Below are 13,578 nucleotides of genomic sequence, written 5' to 3'. Positions count from 1 at the left end.
GTGGGGGTCTTGCGGCGCCCACGGGAAGGAGTGCAGTATGAGAAGATCAGAAGAGAAACGAACCGCAAGATATGCATGGAACTCATGAAGGTCAAGATGGAATGGATGGCAGAGAAGAAAGGCAACGTGAGCTTCCTAGACATGGATGGGATCCTCGACCAGGACAAATTCTTCGGGAGAGACGGGGTCCACCTCACCCACAAAGGGAATGAGAGGCTAGGACGTCGACTGGCTGAGTGGATGAGGGCGAGGCAGGTGTGTTGTGTGGACGAGGCATGACGAGGAGGACCCACTGATGTCAGCGAACATGGAAGAAAAGAGACTAACCAGGCAAGTAAATGTGTGAAGATTGGCTGTATGAATGTGAGAGGATGGGGTGTGGGCAAGTTTGAGGATGTATGCAAGGAGCTCAGAGAGTGGAGGTTCGACTTAGTCGGGCTCACTGAGACTCACCTGAGAGATGATATACGAGATGATGTAATTGTGGTACTGCTTCTTGGAACGAGTCAAGGTCCTGAACAATCTTCTTGTCGTAATGCTTGGCAAAAGTAGTCTCCCTCGACCATCCTACCTTTGCCATGATATGTGTAATTGGCAGTGCCATGGCCTTTGCCTTGGACGCTGCAGCTGGCCAAACACTGCCAGCTGAATACTTTATTGTATCCACTCCTGACATGTGCAGCATGATCCTAATCCATCTTGCAATAGTGATTACAGGTTTGTGTGGCTTTATAAAGCTGATGAGTAAGTTCCTGTTCACATGATCAACACCATTCCTTAAGTGTTCAGTTTTTTCAATGTACATTTTCAATGTTTCATAAATACATAGTCTTCTATCCTTTGGGTATGCTTTAAATTCCACAAATTGTACATTGAATTTTGGTCTACACTGTTTAATGTTTTGCCCTAATCAAACACAAATAGAGTCCTTTCCAATGCTAATATTTTTCAACATTAACAAATGCAATGTTTGCACTCTGGCTGCTTGCCTGAGTGCCATTAGCATGATTAATTTTAAGGCTACAGTGGACCCTTGAATAACGAACGGTTTGAACAGCGAACGATCTCGGTAACGAGCTGAAATAGTTGAAATATTGCAACCTACAAAACGAACTAAAAGCTCAATAACGAACTGGCGAAAATAGCGTAACAAGACTTGGCAACACTGGCATAAAGAGACCTGGCAACACTGGCATAAAGTGACCTGGCAACAGTGCTCTAGTTCCTGAGACTCACCTGAAAGATGATGTACGAATGGAGGGATGCGAGTATGTTATGATTGGAAAGGGGCGTAAGGCACAGGAAACACTGGGAGGAGGCGTAACCCTACTCTACAAGAAAGAAAGAGGACTGAAAGTAGAGGAGATTGATGTGGGGGAGTGTACAAGTAGTGAGGATGTGCTTGCAGTCAGAGTGGAATGCATGGATGGTCGTGGCAGACCAGAGAAGGTGGTACTGGTGGTAGCGTACATGACTGTCATGGGTGAAAGAGCATAGAGGGAAAATAGGAGGAAGTATGACATACTTAAGAAAGTTGTGAGAGAGCATGGAGAGGAGAGAGTGCTAGTTATGGGTGACATGAATGCACATGTGGGAATACTGGGGGAACAGGTGAACAGGAATGGTGAAATGCTTGGAGAGTTTGTTGATGAACTGGAGCTGGAAAATCTGAATGTTACTTTGGCTGAGGGGCGTGTGACTTGGAGTGCAAGAGAGCAGGAATCGGTAATTGACTACGTGTTGGTGAATGGAAGAATGCGTGAAATTGTGTCGCATATGTGGATAGATGAGGATGGTTTGGTTGATAATGTGTCTCATCACAACATGCTGGTTGTGGAGTGCTTGATGCAGGGTGGGAATGAAGTGAAAGTGGTAAGTAAGAAAAAGAAGTGGAGACTGAGAGATGTAGGGTGGGAGAACTTTCAGGTTGATCTGAGTGAGAGAAGCTGGGACGACAAAAGTGTGCATGATGTGGAGCATCTGAATGAGAAACTGGTTGAGGACGTGAGGGGTGCTGCTGAGAACCAGATAGGGTTTGTGAGAGTAGGTAGAAGAAAGAATGTATGTAAACCATGGTGAAATGATGAATTCAGAGCGGCTAGGAAGGAGCGAAAGAGAATGAATAGACAGTGTAGATGGCTGAGGAAAAAGAGGGATGAAAGCGATGAGGCAGAGAATGAGTATCAGAATGCATGGGCAGTGTATGTGAAGCAGCAGCGGTTGACAAGACAAATGATAATGAATGCTAAAGTGAAGAGTGAAAGGAGTGTGATTCAATCTTTAAGGGAGAAAGGTATGGAAGGTGGCCGTGAATGGTACAAGTTCATGAGAGGTGAGAATATGTCAGGTAGTGTTGGTGTGGAGAGTCTAAAAGTGGAGGATGTCGTTATAACAGAGAAGGACGGAATCAGGGAGGCAATCAAAGGGTTCTGGGAAGAAGTAGGTGGGGTAGGTGAGATGTTTAGTGTGAGAGAAGGATGTGTAACACTGGAAAAGAAGAATGCAGATGAACTGGATGAAAGAATCAGTAGGGATGAAGTGGAGAGGTGTGTGAGAAGGCAGAAGAATGGCAAGGCAGCAGGTCCAGATGATATACCCTATGAGTTCTACAAGAATGGTGGGGAGGTAGTGATAGACAGAATGACTGAGTTATTCAACCGAGTGTGGGATGAAAAGAGAGTGCCAAGAAAGTGGAATGAGAGCCGAGTGTGTCTGTTGCATAAGGGGGGATTTAAGAGTAAGAATGAGATGAAGAGCTACAGGCCAATTGCATTAGTGAATACAATAGGTAAAGTTTTCAGTGCAGTGTTGAATGAGAGACTGTGTAAATGGATTGAGAGAGAGCTGGAGTGCTGGGTGAAGAACAGAATGGTTTTCGTAGGGATAGTACAATATGTTTGTGGTGAATGAAATGATTGAGAAGAAAAAGAAGGATGAGGGTAAATTGTACCTAGGTTTTCTGGATATAGAGAAAGCTTATGATAGAGTGAACAGAGAAATGCTAGGTAGAGTCTTAGAAAAGACTGGATTGAGTGCAAAGATAGTTAACATAGTGCAAAGTATGTATGTGGACACAAGAGCTAGATACAGACTAGGAGACATAGAAACAGACTGGGTGAAGAGTGAGAGAGGAGTTAGGCAGGGCTGTATTGTCACCAACCCTTTTTAGCCTGTATACAGAGGAGCTAGCAGCCAGGATGAGAAGAATGTAAGGGGTAAGTGTGGGGAATGATAAAGTATGTGTGCTCCTTTATGCAGATGACGTAGTTGTTATGAGTGAATCGGCAGATGAGCTTCAAAGTTTGTTGGATGTAGTGGATGGCTATGGTAAAGACTTTGGAGTAAGGTTTAGCAGTGAGAAAAGCAAAGTAATGATTGTGAATAGGTCAGAGGATGAAAGTAATGTGGTATGGAGACTTGGAGAGAATGAGTTGAGACAGGTACAAGAATACAAATACTTAGGGATGTGGATGAGTCCTAGTGGGTGTGCAAAGGCAAAGAATGAAAAGATAAGTATGGTAAACCAGTGGGTAGGTCGATTGGGAAGCGCGGCAAGGATGAGAGCAAGTAAGTATGATGTGTTGAGAGAAGTGTGGAAGAGTGTGGCTGTGCCATGTATAATGTATGGTATGGATGTGATTGCATGGAATGAAAGTGAAATTGATAAGTTAGAAGTGGGCCAGAATAGAGTAGCATGGATGGCACTGAGTGCACCGAGGTGCACAGCAGTTGAAGCCTTGAGAGGTGACATGGGATGGAGCACCTTTAGAGAAAGACTCACAAAAGCCACACTTAGGTACAAGATTAGGCTTGAGAGAATGGATGATGCAAGAATAGCAAGGAAGGTGTACCTGTGGAATGAAAGTGGAAGTAAATGGAGGAAGAGATGCATGAGAATGACAGACAGGAATGGATTGCAAGTTGTGTGGGCGATAAGAATGGCTGGTAGGAATCAAAATGAGCGTGAATGGGTGGTAACAAGAGGAGGCAGAGTGGGAGCCGAATGGGATGTGAGAAAATGGAAGAATGAGATAGACAAAGAAGTGAAATATGTGGGATTGAATGAATGGAAGAATGAAATGGAAAGAAAGAAGTCCCTGGAATGGTACAAGGAAAAAGAGGCCCCGAGGTATGAAAGGTGGTATGATGGAAGCCTGGGCGGTGATCGTCTCTTCCGAGCGAGGGCACAGTGTATGGATGTGAATGCAAGGAGTTGCAGGTGATCTGAGTCCCGCAGCAAAGTGTGCCAGATGTGTGACATGGGAGAGGATGAGATGGTGGAACATGTGGTGCTGGAGTGTGTGAAGTATGCCAGAGACAGGAATGAGATGATGCAAGTGATACTGACTGAGTTAGGGCATGATAGGAATGAAAGAGTGGAGAAGACAGGAAAAAAAATGGATGGTGTTGTTGCTGGGACTGTGTAGAGAGGCGAATGAAAGGATGATTGAGGCGGTGAAAGAGTTTCTGGAGAGAATGTGGCGTGCCAGGTGTATGAACAATTAGGATAGAGGATGCTGTTCGTTTCTCTTTTTTTTCCCCCTTCTACAGGAGTTGCCGATCCAAAGGCCTGGCTCAGGAGTGATCTTGTGCCATCAAGATCATGATCAAGATCAAGATACGATGTACGATACCCTTCCTCACTATCGTACGCTTTGTATGATAATTCTACGCTTGTGGGGCCGTCTGTAGTGACAGTAGTTTTTTTTTTTTTCCATAATCGTAATAATTCGTTTAAATTCAACATGAAAATGTTCTGTTTGTCTTTTTTTTTTTTTTTTTTTTTTATTTGCTAAGTAGTATATAGAAACTTTCAACCCTATATTCGCCTCTGTGATTGAAGCATTGAGCACGAAGAGTGTAAAAAGGAGCGTGAATGTGACGGACAAACAGCACTTACGTCTGGTATGATAGAGGCGTACATAAGTTGAGCATGAGTGTGTTGTTACGCCTTTTGTCTCAGCTGTCTGGGGTGGTGGGGTAGTGGTGGTGCCAACGGTCACCCGGAGTCCCGGAGCATTGAGTACTACTGTGACAGTGACCGGAAGCGAAGTGCAAAACCAAAAGATGAAGAATTGTGGAACAGAATGATAGAAGGAAAGGCAGCTTTGTGTAATCAGTAAATAAGAATGAATTACTGATGTTCGTGGTGTTCGTGTCTACGTACAGATACCTCATATATTGGAAAAACGAAAATCAGATGCAGCTTAAATACAGAAACAGTGAATGGGGCATTGTTGGCTGCTGAATGCATCAAAGAACAAAATTCATGTGTACAGTTTAACACTACAAAAGATATGTTGGCAAGGGTTAAAAATAGCTCAGCGCTGTATGATAATGATAATGTATGATAATGTGTCCCATAAATACAACGTACAATATTGTACCATGTCAGCTAATTTCGAGGAGAAACTGATTAATTGTGTGTATCAATATGAAATTTTATACGATATTAGTCATCAACATTATTATGATACCGTAAGAAAAGAAAATGCATGGGAAGAAATTGCACAAACGTTGAAATCACAAGGTAAGAAAAGTTCATCTTATTTAATGTTTTATTAGTAGATACAATTTACTTTAATGTTACTTTGACAATAGCTCTATATGTATGCAATTCGAATGTTACTGTAATCTTCCTCTGTTGACCATTTCCTCCTGCCAGGGTACTTGGGCTTCCGGTGAAATAAAATAGTTCTTAAATCTATCCCTGATCTCGAAAGCTTCACGCACAGCATTGCCACCCACTCCACAAAGATCTCTCAGCCCCCTAGGTATTTCTTCGTTATCAAATTCACCTGACTGCCACAAATTTTTATCATCGTTCAGGAAATTATGCAAGCACGTAGTTGCTAAACAACAATATCAACGTGCTCCGGTGTCATTTGCAGTTTTTGACTAAAGATTCTAAACTTCTTCGCCAGTCTGCCAAAGGCATTTTCAGAGACACGTCTAGCTCTGGAGTGTCTATAGTTGTACATTTTATTTGCTGCACTATTTGCAAGTTGCGCTCCTGGGAATGGTCGCATGATATGCTTATGAAGAGGAAAAGCCTCATCGCCGACGATGACGTGCTTCAATACAATGTTTGTACTTGGTAGGGCTTTTGGGGATGGTATGTTCAAGTGATTAGATAAAAGACGTTTACCTAAATTAGAATCTCTGAATATAGCGCCATCACTGTTTTTTCCATAGGCTCCAAAATCAACAGTAATGAAATTACACTCTACATCTACTAATGCCAACAACACAATGCTAAACTCTTTCTTATAATTAAAGTAAAGTGAGCCGCTGTTATTGGGTTTTGTAACCACTACATGTTTTCCGTCTATAGCCCCTATCACGTTAGGATATCGACATCTTTGAGCAAAGCCATCTGATATTTTCTCCCAACTTTTCACGTTAGGTGGCGCCATTACAATTGGACTTAAAGTTTCCCAAATCGCTTTGCAAGTGGTGTGAACAATTCTTCATACAGTTGTCTCTCCCATTCTGTAGCTGAATGATACTGTTCTGTAAGTGCCAGCATGGCCCAGAAATCTGAAACAAAAAAAGACATCTTTCATTACACCTGAATGTCTCTGTATGATAATAGTAAAACGTTTATATGAAAGCATTTCCATCGATTGTAGAGCACCATTGCTAGGTAGCAGAAATTACACATAAAATAAAAATATATTTAAAAATACATTTAATTCACTTGCATTTTATTATATAGAGTTTTGATAAATATAGAATACATTATAAAGTTTTACTATGTTCCTCCTTCAGTTAAAGATGTTAAGAAGAAATGGACTTCTCTACGAGATTGCTACAGAAAGGCTTTAAATAGGAAGAAGACTGTGAGCGGACAAGAAGCAGAACACATATCTCCTTGGAAGTATGAAAATCAGATGTCGTTCTTAAAGGCACATTTCAACAATAAAAGGCCTCAAATAAGCAATGTGCCCGCTGTGACAAAGAATACTATGGAAGAGGAAAACACAGGCGAAGGCACGAGTGGTGATGGGACTTCTTATGCTGAAAAAGAGCTTCATTAAATGAAAGCACAATGGAATTAGAAAGCTCTTCAGTTAATGAAAAAGATCAGCTTTCTTGTCAGGAACTCGCAACGCCCTCGACGGGAAACATAGCAACTCGAATTAGAACCCCATTGGCAAAGAAAACAAAGACCAGCCATGAAACAGGGTCCTCCGCTCATGAAATTTTGAAAACATACTTTGAAAATAAGAAATCAAAACAAGATCGTTTAACATCTTACTTTAAAGGAGTAGAAGACACCGTCAGAACCTTTTCAATCCTTCTACAAATTGAAATTAAATCTCGCATTTTAGCCTTAGTTTCAGAATATGAATTGAAAAATTTTACAGCAGGCTCTATGCCTTCCCATTGCTATCCTTCCACTTCAGAACGCTCTACGCCTTCCCCATACTATACTCCAACTTCTATGCCTTCCCATTGCTGTCCTTCCACTTCTATGCCTTCCTCAGACAATCCTTCAAATCCGCCATGTTTTACTCCTATGCCGAATGAACCAAACATGACTGATCTCTTAGAATTGTAGTACATTAGTAACCTCAGTATTTCTATAATGAGGAAGGAAATTTTGTTTTGAAAGATGTTTTTGTTCCCTTTAACAATTTAACTGAAGTTAATTAGTTTTACATAAATTTATATGTACACAAGTAAAAATATGCACATTAGTAACCTCAGTATTTCTATAATGAGCAAGGAAATTTAGTTTTGAAAGATGTTTTTGTTCCCTTCAATAATTTAACTGAAGTTGATTAGTTTTACATAAGTTTACATGTACACAAGTAAAAATATGCACATTAGTAACCTCAGTATTTCTATAATGAGCAAGGAAATTTTGTTTTGAAAGATGTTTTTGTTCCCTTCAACAATTTAACTGAAGTTGATTAGTTTTACTTAAATTTATATGTACACAAGTAAAAATATGCATGACTTAAAACACATTCAGGTTGTCCCACAAAAAAGAGGCCCGAACTTTGAATTGATATAACTTTCAATCTATTGCATGTAATTCGGTTCTGTAAATATAATTTTCTGAATACAGCTTTTGTCTATCAAAGTTCGGGCCTCTTTTTTTTTTGTGGGACACCCTGTATATTGCGAATATCAAATTATATTTTACCTGAGAGTCACAGCCAGTCGTTGATCTGCAGATATACATTTACGATAATTAGTATTTTGCTTGCATTCCATAATTCCTGGTTCCATAATTGATAGCAGTTCAATAAATTTGTCGTAACTCATGCGGAAATATTGAAAAAAAACTTTTTATCATCTCTTTTCAAATGAGGAAACAATGTGAAATATTCTCCTTCCTGTTCTCTAGATGGACATATAGGATGTATCCACTGTTTTTCTTCTTGTTCTTCTTCCTCTGCAGCTGCTAAGGCAAGGGTTAAAACGAGAACTTCTTCGTCACTACTATTATCACTCATTTTAGTATTTACCAGGGAATCACGCCAGAGCTGCGGCACCTTTCTATGTCGAGGTACTCTCAAAACTGAGAGATAAAACATAGCACTGGCGTCGTTTCCGATCCGATCTGGTGGGCGACAAGCTTAAATGTCCCCAGGTCGGACTGCCTTTCTGTCGACGACCCTAAGTGTCTTGACACCCCCCTCAACTTTTTCTTCATTAACTTCTGCAACATTCGCGGTCTAAGATCTAATTTTCAATCTGTAGAACACCACCTCTCCTCTTCTAAACCCCATCTTCTTTTCCTCACTGAAACTCAGGTGTCTGAGGCAACTGACAGTAGCCCCTTTTCTGTTCCCTCCTACTTTCTCTATCCTCATTTTCGATCCAAAGCTGGATGTTGCGTTTATGTGCGCAATGACTTAACCTGCTCTTGTGCCCACGCTCTTGAATCTTCCGAGTTTTCCACCATCTGGCTACGACTACAGAGTCACTCTCATACTAAATTTATCTGTGCTGTATACCTCTCACCTAACTCCTCTGATTATAAGAAATTCTTTGACTACTTAACTTCCAAAGTGGAGCACATTCTGACCCTCTTCCCTTTTGCAGAGATCTCCATTCTTGGAGACTTCAATGTTCACCACCAGCTTTGGCTTTCCTCTCCCTTCACTGACCATCCTGGTGAACTAGCCTACAACTTTGCTATCCTCCATGACCTAGATCAATTGGTGGAACACCCTACTCGTATTCCTGACCGTCTTGGAGATAGGCCCAACATTCTTGACTTTTTCCTGACCTCTAATCCTTCTGGTTATGCTGTCACCCTTTCTTCTCTGTTGGGCTCCTCTGATCACAATCTCATATCTTTATCTTGTCCTATCGCTCCAATCCCTCCTCAGGATCCCCCTAAGCGAAGGTGCCTCTGGCGTTTTGCCTCTGCTAGTTGCTGAGGAGGTATTTTGCTGATTTTCCTTGGAATGACCACTGCTTCCGTGTCAGAGACCCGTCTTTGTGTGCTGAGCGCATAACAGAGGTGATAGTGTCTGGCATGGAGGCGTACATTCCTCACTCTTTTTCTCGTCCTAAACCTTCTAAACCTTGGTTTAACACAGCTTGTTCTCGTGCTATACATGATAGAGAGGTGGCCCACAAAAGGTACTTAAGCCTTCCATCACCAGAATCTCATGCACATTATATTTCTGCCCGGAACCATGCCAAGTCTGTTTTCCAACTAGCCAAAAACTCCTTCATTAACAGAAAATGTCAAAACCTTTCAAGAGCTAACTCCCCTCATGATTTCTGGCATCTAGCCAAAAATATCTCCAATAACTTTGCTTCTTCTTCTTTCCCTCCTCTATTTCAACCAGATGGCACCACTGCTATCACATCTATTTCTAAAGCTGAACTCTTCGCTCAAACCTTTGCTAAAAACGCTACCTTGGACAATTCTGGGCTTGTTCCTCCCTCTCCTCCACCCTCTGACTACTTCATGCCACGTATTAAAATTCTTTGCAATGATGTTTTCCATGCCCTCGTTGGCCTAAACCCTCGGAAGGCTTATGGACCTGATGGGGTCCCTCCTCTTGTTCTCCGAAACTGTGCCTCCGTGCTTGCACCTTGACCAGTCAAACTCTTTCAGCTCTGTCTGTCAACAACTACCTATCCTTCTTGCTGGAAGTTTGCCTACATTCAACCTGTTCCTAAAAAGGGTGACCGTTTTAATCCCTGAAACTACCGTCCTATTGCTTTAATTTCCTGCCTATCTAAATTTTTTGAATCTATTCTCAACAGGAAGATTCTTAAACATCTATCACTTCACAACCTTCTATCTGATCGCCAGTATGGGTTCCGTCAAGGCCGCTCTACTGGTGATCTTCTGGCTTTCCTTAGTGAGTCTTGGTCATCCTCTTTTAGAGATTTTGGTGAAACTTTTGCTGTTGCCTTGGACATATCAAAAGCTTTTGATAGAGTCTGGCACAAAGCTTTGATTTCCAAACTACCCTCCTACGGTTTTTATCCTTCTCTCTGTAACTTCATCTCAAGTTTCCTTTCTGACCGTTCTATTGCTGCTGTGGTAGACGGTCACTGTTCTTCTCCTAAATCTATTAACAGTGGTGTTCCTCAGGGTTCTGTTCTGTCACCCACTCTCTTCTTATTATTCATTAATGATCTTCTAAACCAAACGTCTTGTCCTACCCACTCCTACGCTGATGATACCACCCTGCACTTTTCCACGTCTTTTCAGAGACATCCAACCCTTCAGGAGGTAAACATATCATGCAGGGAAGCCACAGAACGCCTGACTTCTGATCTTTCTAAAATTTCTGATTGGGGCAGAGCAAACTTGGTATTGTTCAGTGCCTCAAAAACTCAATTCCTCCATCTATCAACTCGACACAACCTTCCAGACAACTATCCCCTCTTCTTCAATGACACTCAACTGTCTCCCTCTTCTACACTGAACATCCTCGGTCTGTCCTTTACTTATAATCTGAACTGGAAACTTCACATCTCATCTCTAGCTAAAACAGCTTCTATGAAGTTAGGTGTTCTGAGACGTCTCCGCCAGTTTTTCTCACCCAGCTGCTAACTCTGTGCAAGGGCCTTATCCGTCCATGTATGGAGTATGCTTCACATGTCTGGGGGGGTTCCACTCATACTGCTCTTCTAGACAGGGTGGAATCAAAAGCTTTTCGTCTCATCAACTCCTCTCCTCTAACTGACTGTCTTCAGCCTCTCTCTCACCGCTGCAATGTTGCATATCTATCTGTCTTCTACCGCTATTTTCATGCTAACTGCTCTTCTGATCTTGCTAACTGCATGCCTCCCCTCCTCCCTCGGCTTCGCTGTACAAGACTTTCTTCTTTCTCTCACCCCATTGTGTCCACCTCTCTAACGCAAGAGTTAACCAGTATTCTTAATCATTCATCCCTTTCTGTGGTAAACTCTGGAACTCCCTGCCTGCTTCTGTATTTCCACCTTTCTATGACTTGAATTCCTTCAAGAGGGAGGTTTCAAGACACTTATTCATCAATTTTTGACCACTGCTTTGACCCTTTTATGGGACTGGCATTTCAGTGGGCATTTTTGTTTTATTAGATTTTTGTTGCCCTTGACCAGTGTCCTTCCTACATAAAAAAAAAAAAAAAAGGAGGATGTCATACGTCTGATAGAGTCTTACCAGAAGAGGGACGTGATTTGGAACCCAAAACATGTTCATCACTTCAATAAACACCGTAAACAAGACGCATGGGAAGAAATTGCCAAGGAAATGGGATCATCGGCAGATGTGTGCAAGATGATGAAATATCTTTTGGCAGCCTTGAAGAGGGAGAAAATGAAAATGAAGAAGAGCACTGGTACTGGAGAAGGTAAATAAATAATACTGTATTCTTTATTTAACCATAATATATGAAGTCATCATACATGCCGAAACGATAATTACTCCCAGTGAGGTCTAAAGCACTGTTCAAGGGGTGCTGTGAACTTATCATTAAACCCAGCTGTGACCTCACTGAACGTTTCCCTTTGTGTCTCACAACACAAGGGGGCAGTCACAGCCTGCCCTCTAAAGACAACTCTCTTCCTCCACACAAAACTACAAGCACCTAATAACACACACACCCTTCACTCAAAAATTTTAAAATCATCATGGCGACTCCTACACCAGCCTCGGAGTCCCCATCTGGGGAGGGGACCATAAATGTCCCCAGGTCGGACTGCCTTTCTGTCGACGACCCTAAGTGTCTTGACACCCCCCCTCAACTTTTTCTTCATTAACTTCTGCAACATTCGCGGTCTAAGATCTAATTTTCAATCTGTAGAACACCACCTCTCCTCTTCTAAACTTCATCTTCTTTTCCTCACTGAAACTCAGGTGTCTGAGGCAACTGACAGTAGCCCCTTTTCTGTTTCCTCCTACTTTCTCTATCCTCATTTTCGATCCAAAGCTGGATGCTGCGTTTATGTGCGCAATGACTTAACCTGCTCTCGTGCCCACGCTCTTGAATCTTCCGAGTTTTCCACCATCTGGCTACGACTACAGAGTCACTCTCATACTAAATTTATCTGTGCTGTATACCTCTCTCCTAACTCCTCTGACTATAAGAAATTCTTTGACTACTTAACTTCCAAAGTGGAGCACATTCTGACCCTCTTCCCTTTTGCAGAGATCTCCATTCTTGGAGATATCAATGTTCACCACCAGCTTTGGCTTTCCTCTCCCTTCACTGACCATCCTGGTGAACTAGCCTACAACTTTGCTATCCTCCATGACCTAGAGCAATTGGTGCAACACCCTACTTGCATTCCTGACCGTCTTGGAGATACACCCAACATTCTTGACCTTTTCCTGACATCTAATCCTTCTGCTTATGCTGTCACCTTTTCTTCTCCGTTGGGCTCCTCCGATCACAATCTCATATCTTTTTCTTGTCCTATCACTCCAATCCCTCCTCAGGATCCCTCTAAGCGAAGGTGCCTCTGGCGTTTTGCCTCTGCCAGTTGGCGGGACCTGAGGAGGTACTCGTATTTTGCTGATTTTCCTTGGAATGACTACTGCTTCTGTGTCAGAGACCCGTCTTTGTGTGCTGAGCGCATAACAGAGGTGATAGTGTCTGGCATGGAGGCGTACATTCCTCACTCTTTTTCTCGTCCTAAACCTTCTAAAGCTTGGTTTAACACAGCTTGTTCTCGTGCTTATACATGATAGAGAGGTGGCCCACAAAAGGTACTTAAGCCTTCCATCACCAGAATCTCATGCACTTTATATTTCTGCCCGGAACCATGCCAAGTCTGTTTTCCAACTAGCCAAAAACTCCTTCATTAACAGAAAATGTCAAAACCTTTCAAGATCTAACTCCCCTCGTGATTTCTGGCATCTAGCCAAAAATATCTCCAATAACTTTGCTTCTTCTTCTTTCCCTCCTCTACTTCAACCAGATGGCACCACTGCTATCACATCTATTTCTAAAGCTGAACTCTTTGCTCAAACCTTTGCTAAAAACTCTACCTTGGACGATTCTGGGCTTGTTCCTCCCTCTCCTCCACCCTCTGACTACTTCATGCCACGTATTAAAATTCTTTGCAATGATGTTTTCCATGCCCTCGCTGGCCTAAACCCTCGGA

The sequence above is a fragment of the Scylla paramamosain genome, chromosome 8 (genome assembly GCF_035594125.1).
Source record: "Scylla paramamosain isolate STU-SP2022 chromosome 8, ASM3559412v1, whole genome shotgun sequence".
NCBI lineage: Eukaryota > Metazoa > Arthropoda > Malacostraca > Decapoda > Portunidae > Scylla > Scylla paramamosain.
Note: the sequence above shows the minus strand (reverse complement) of the source record.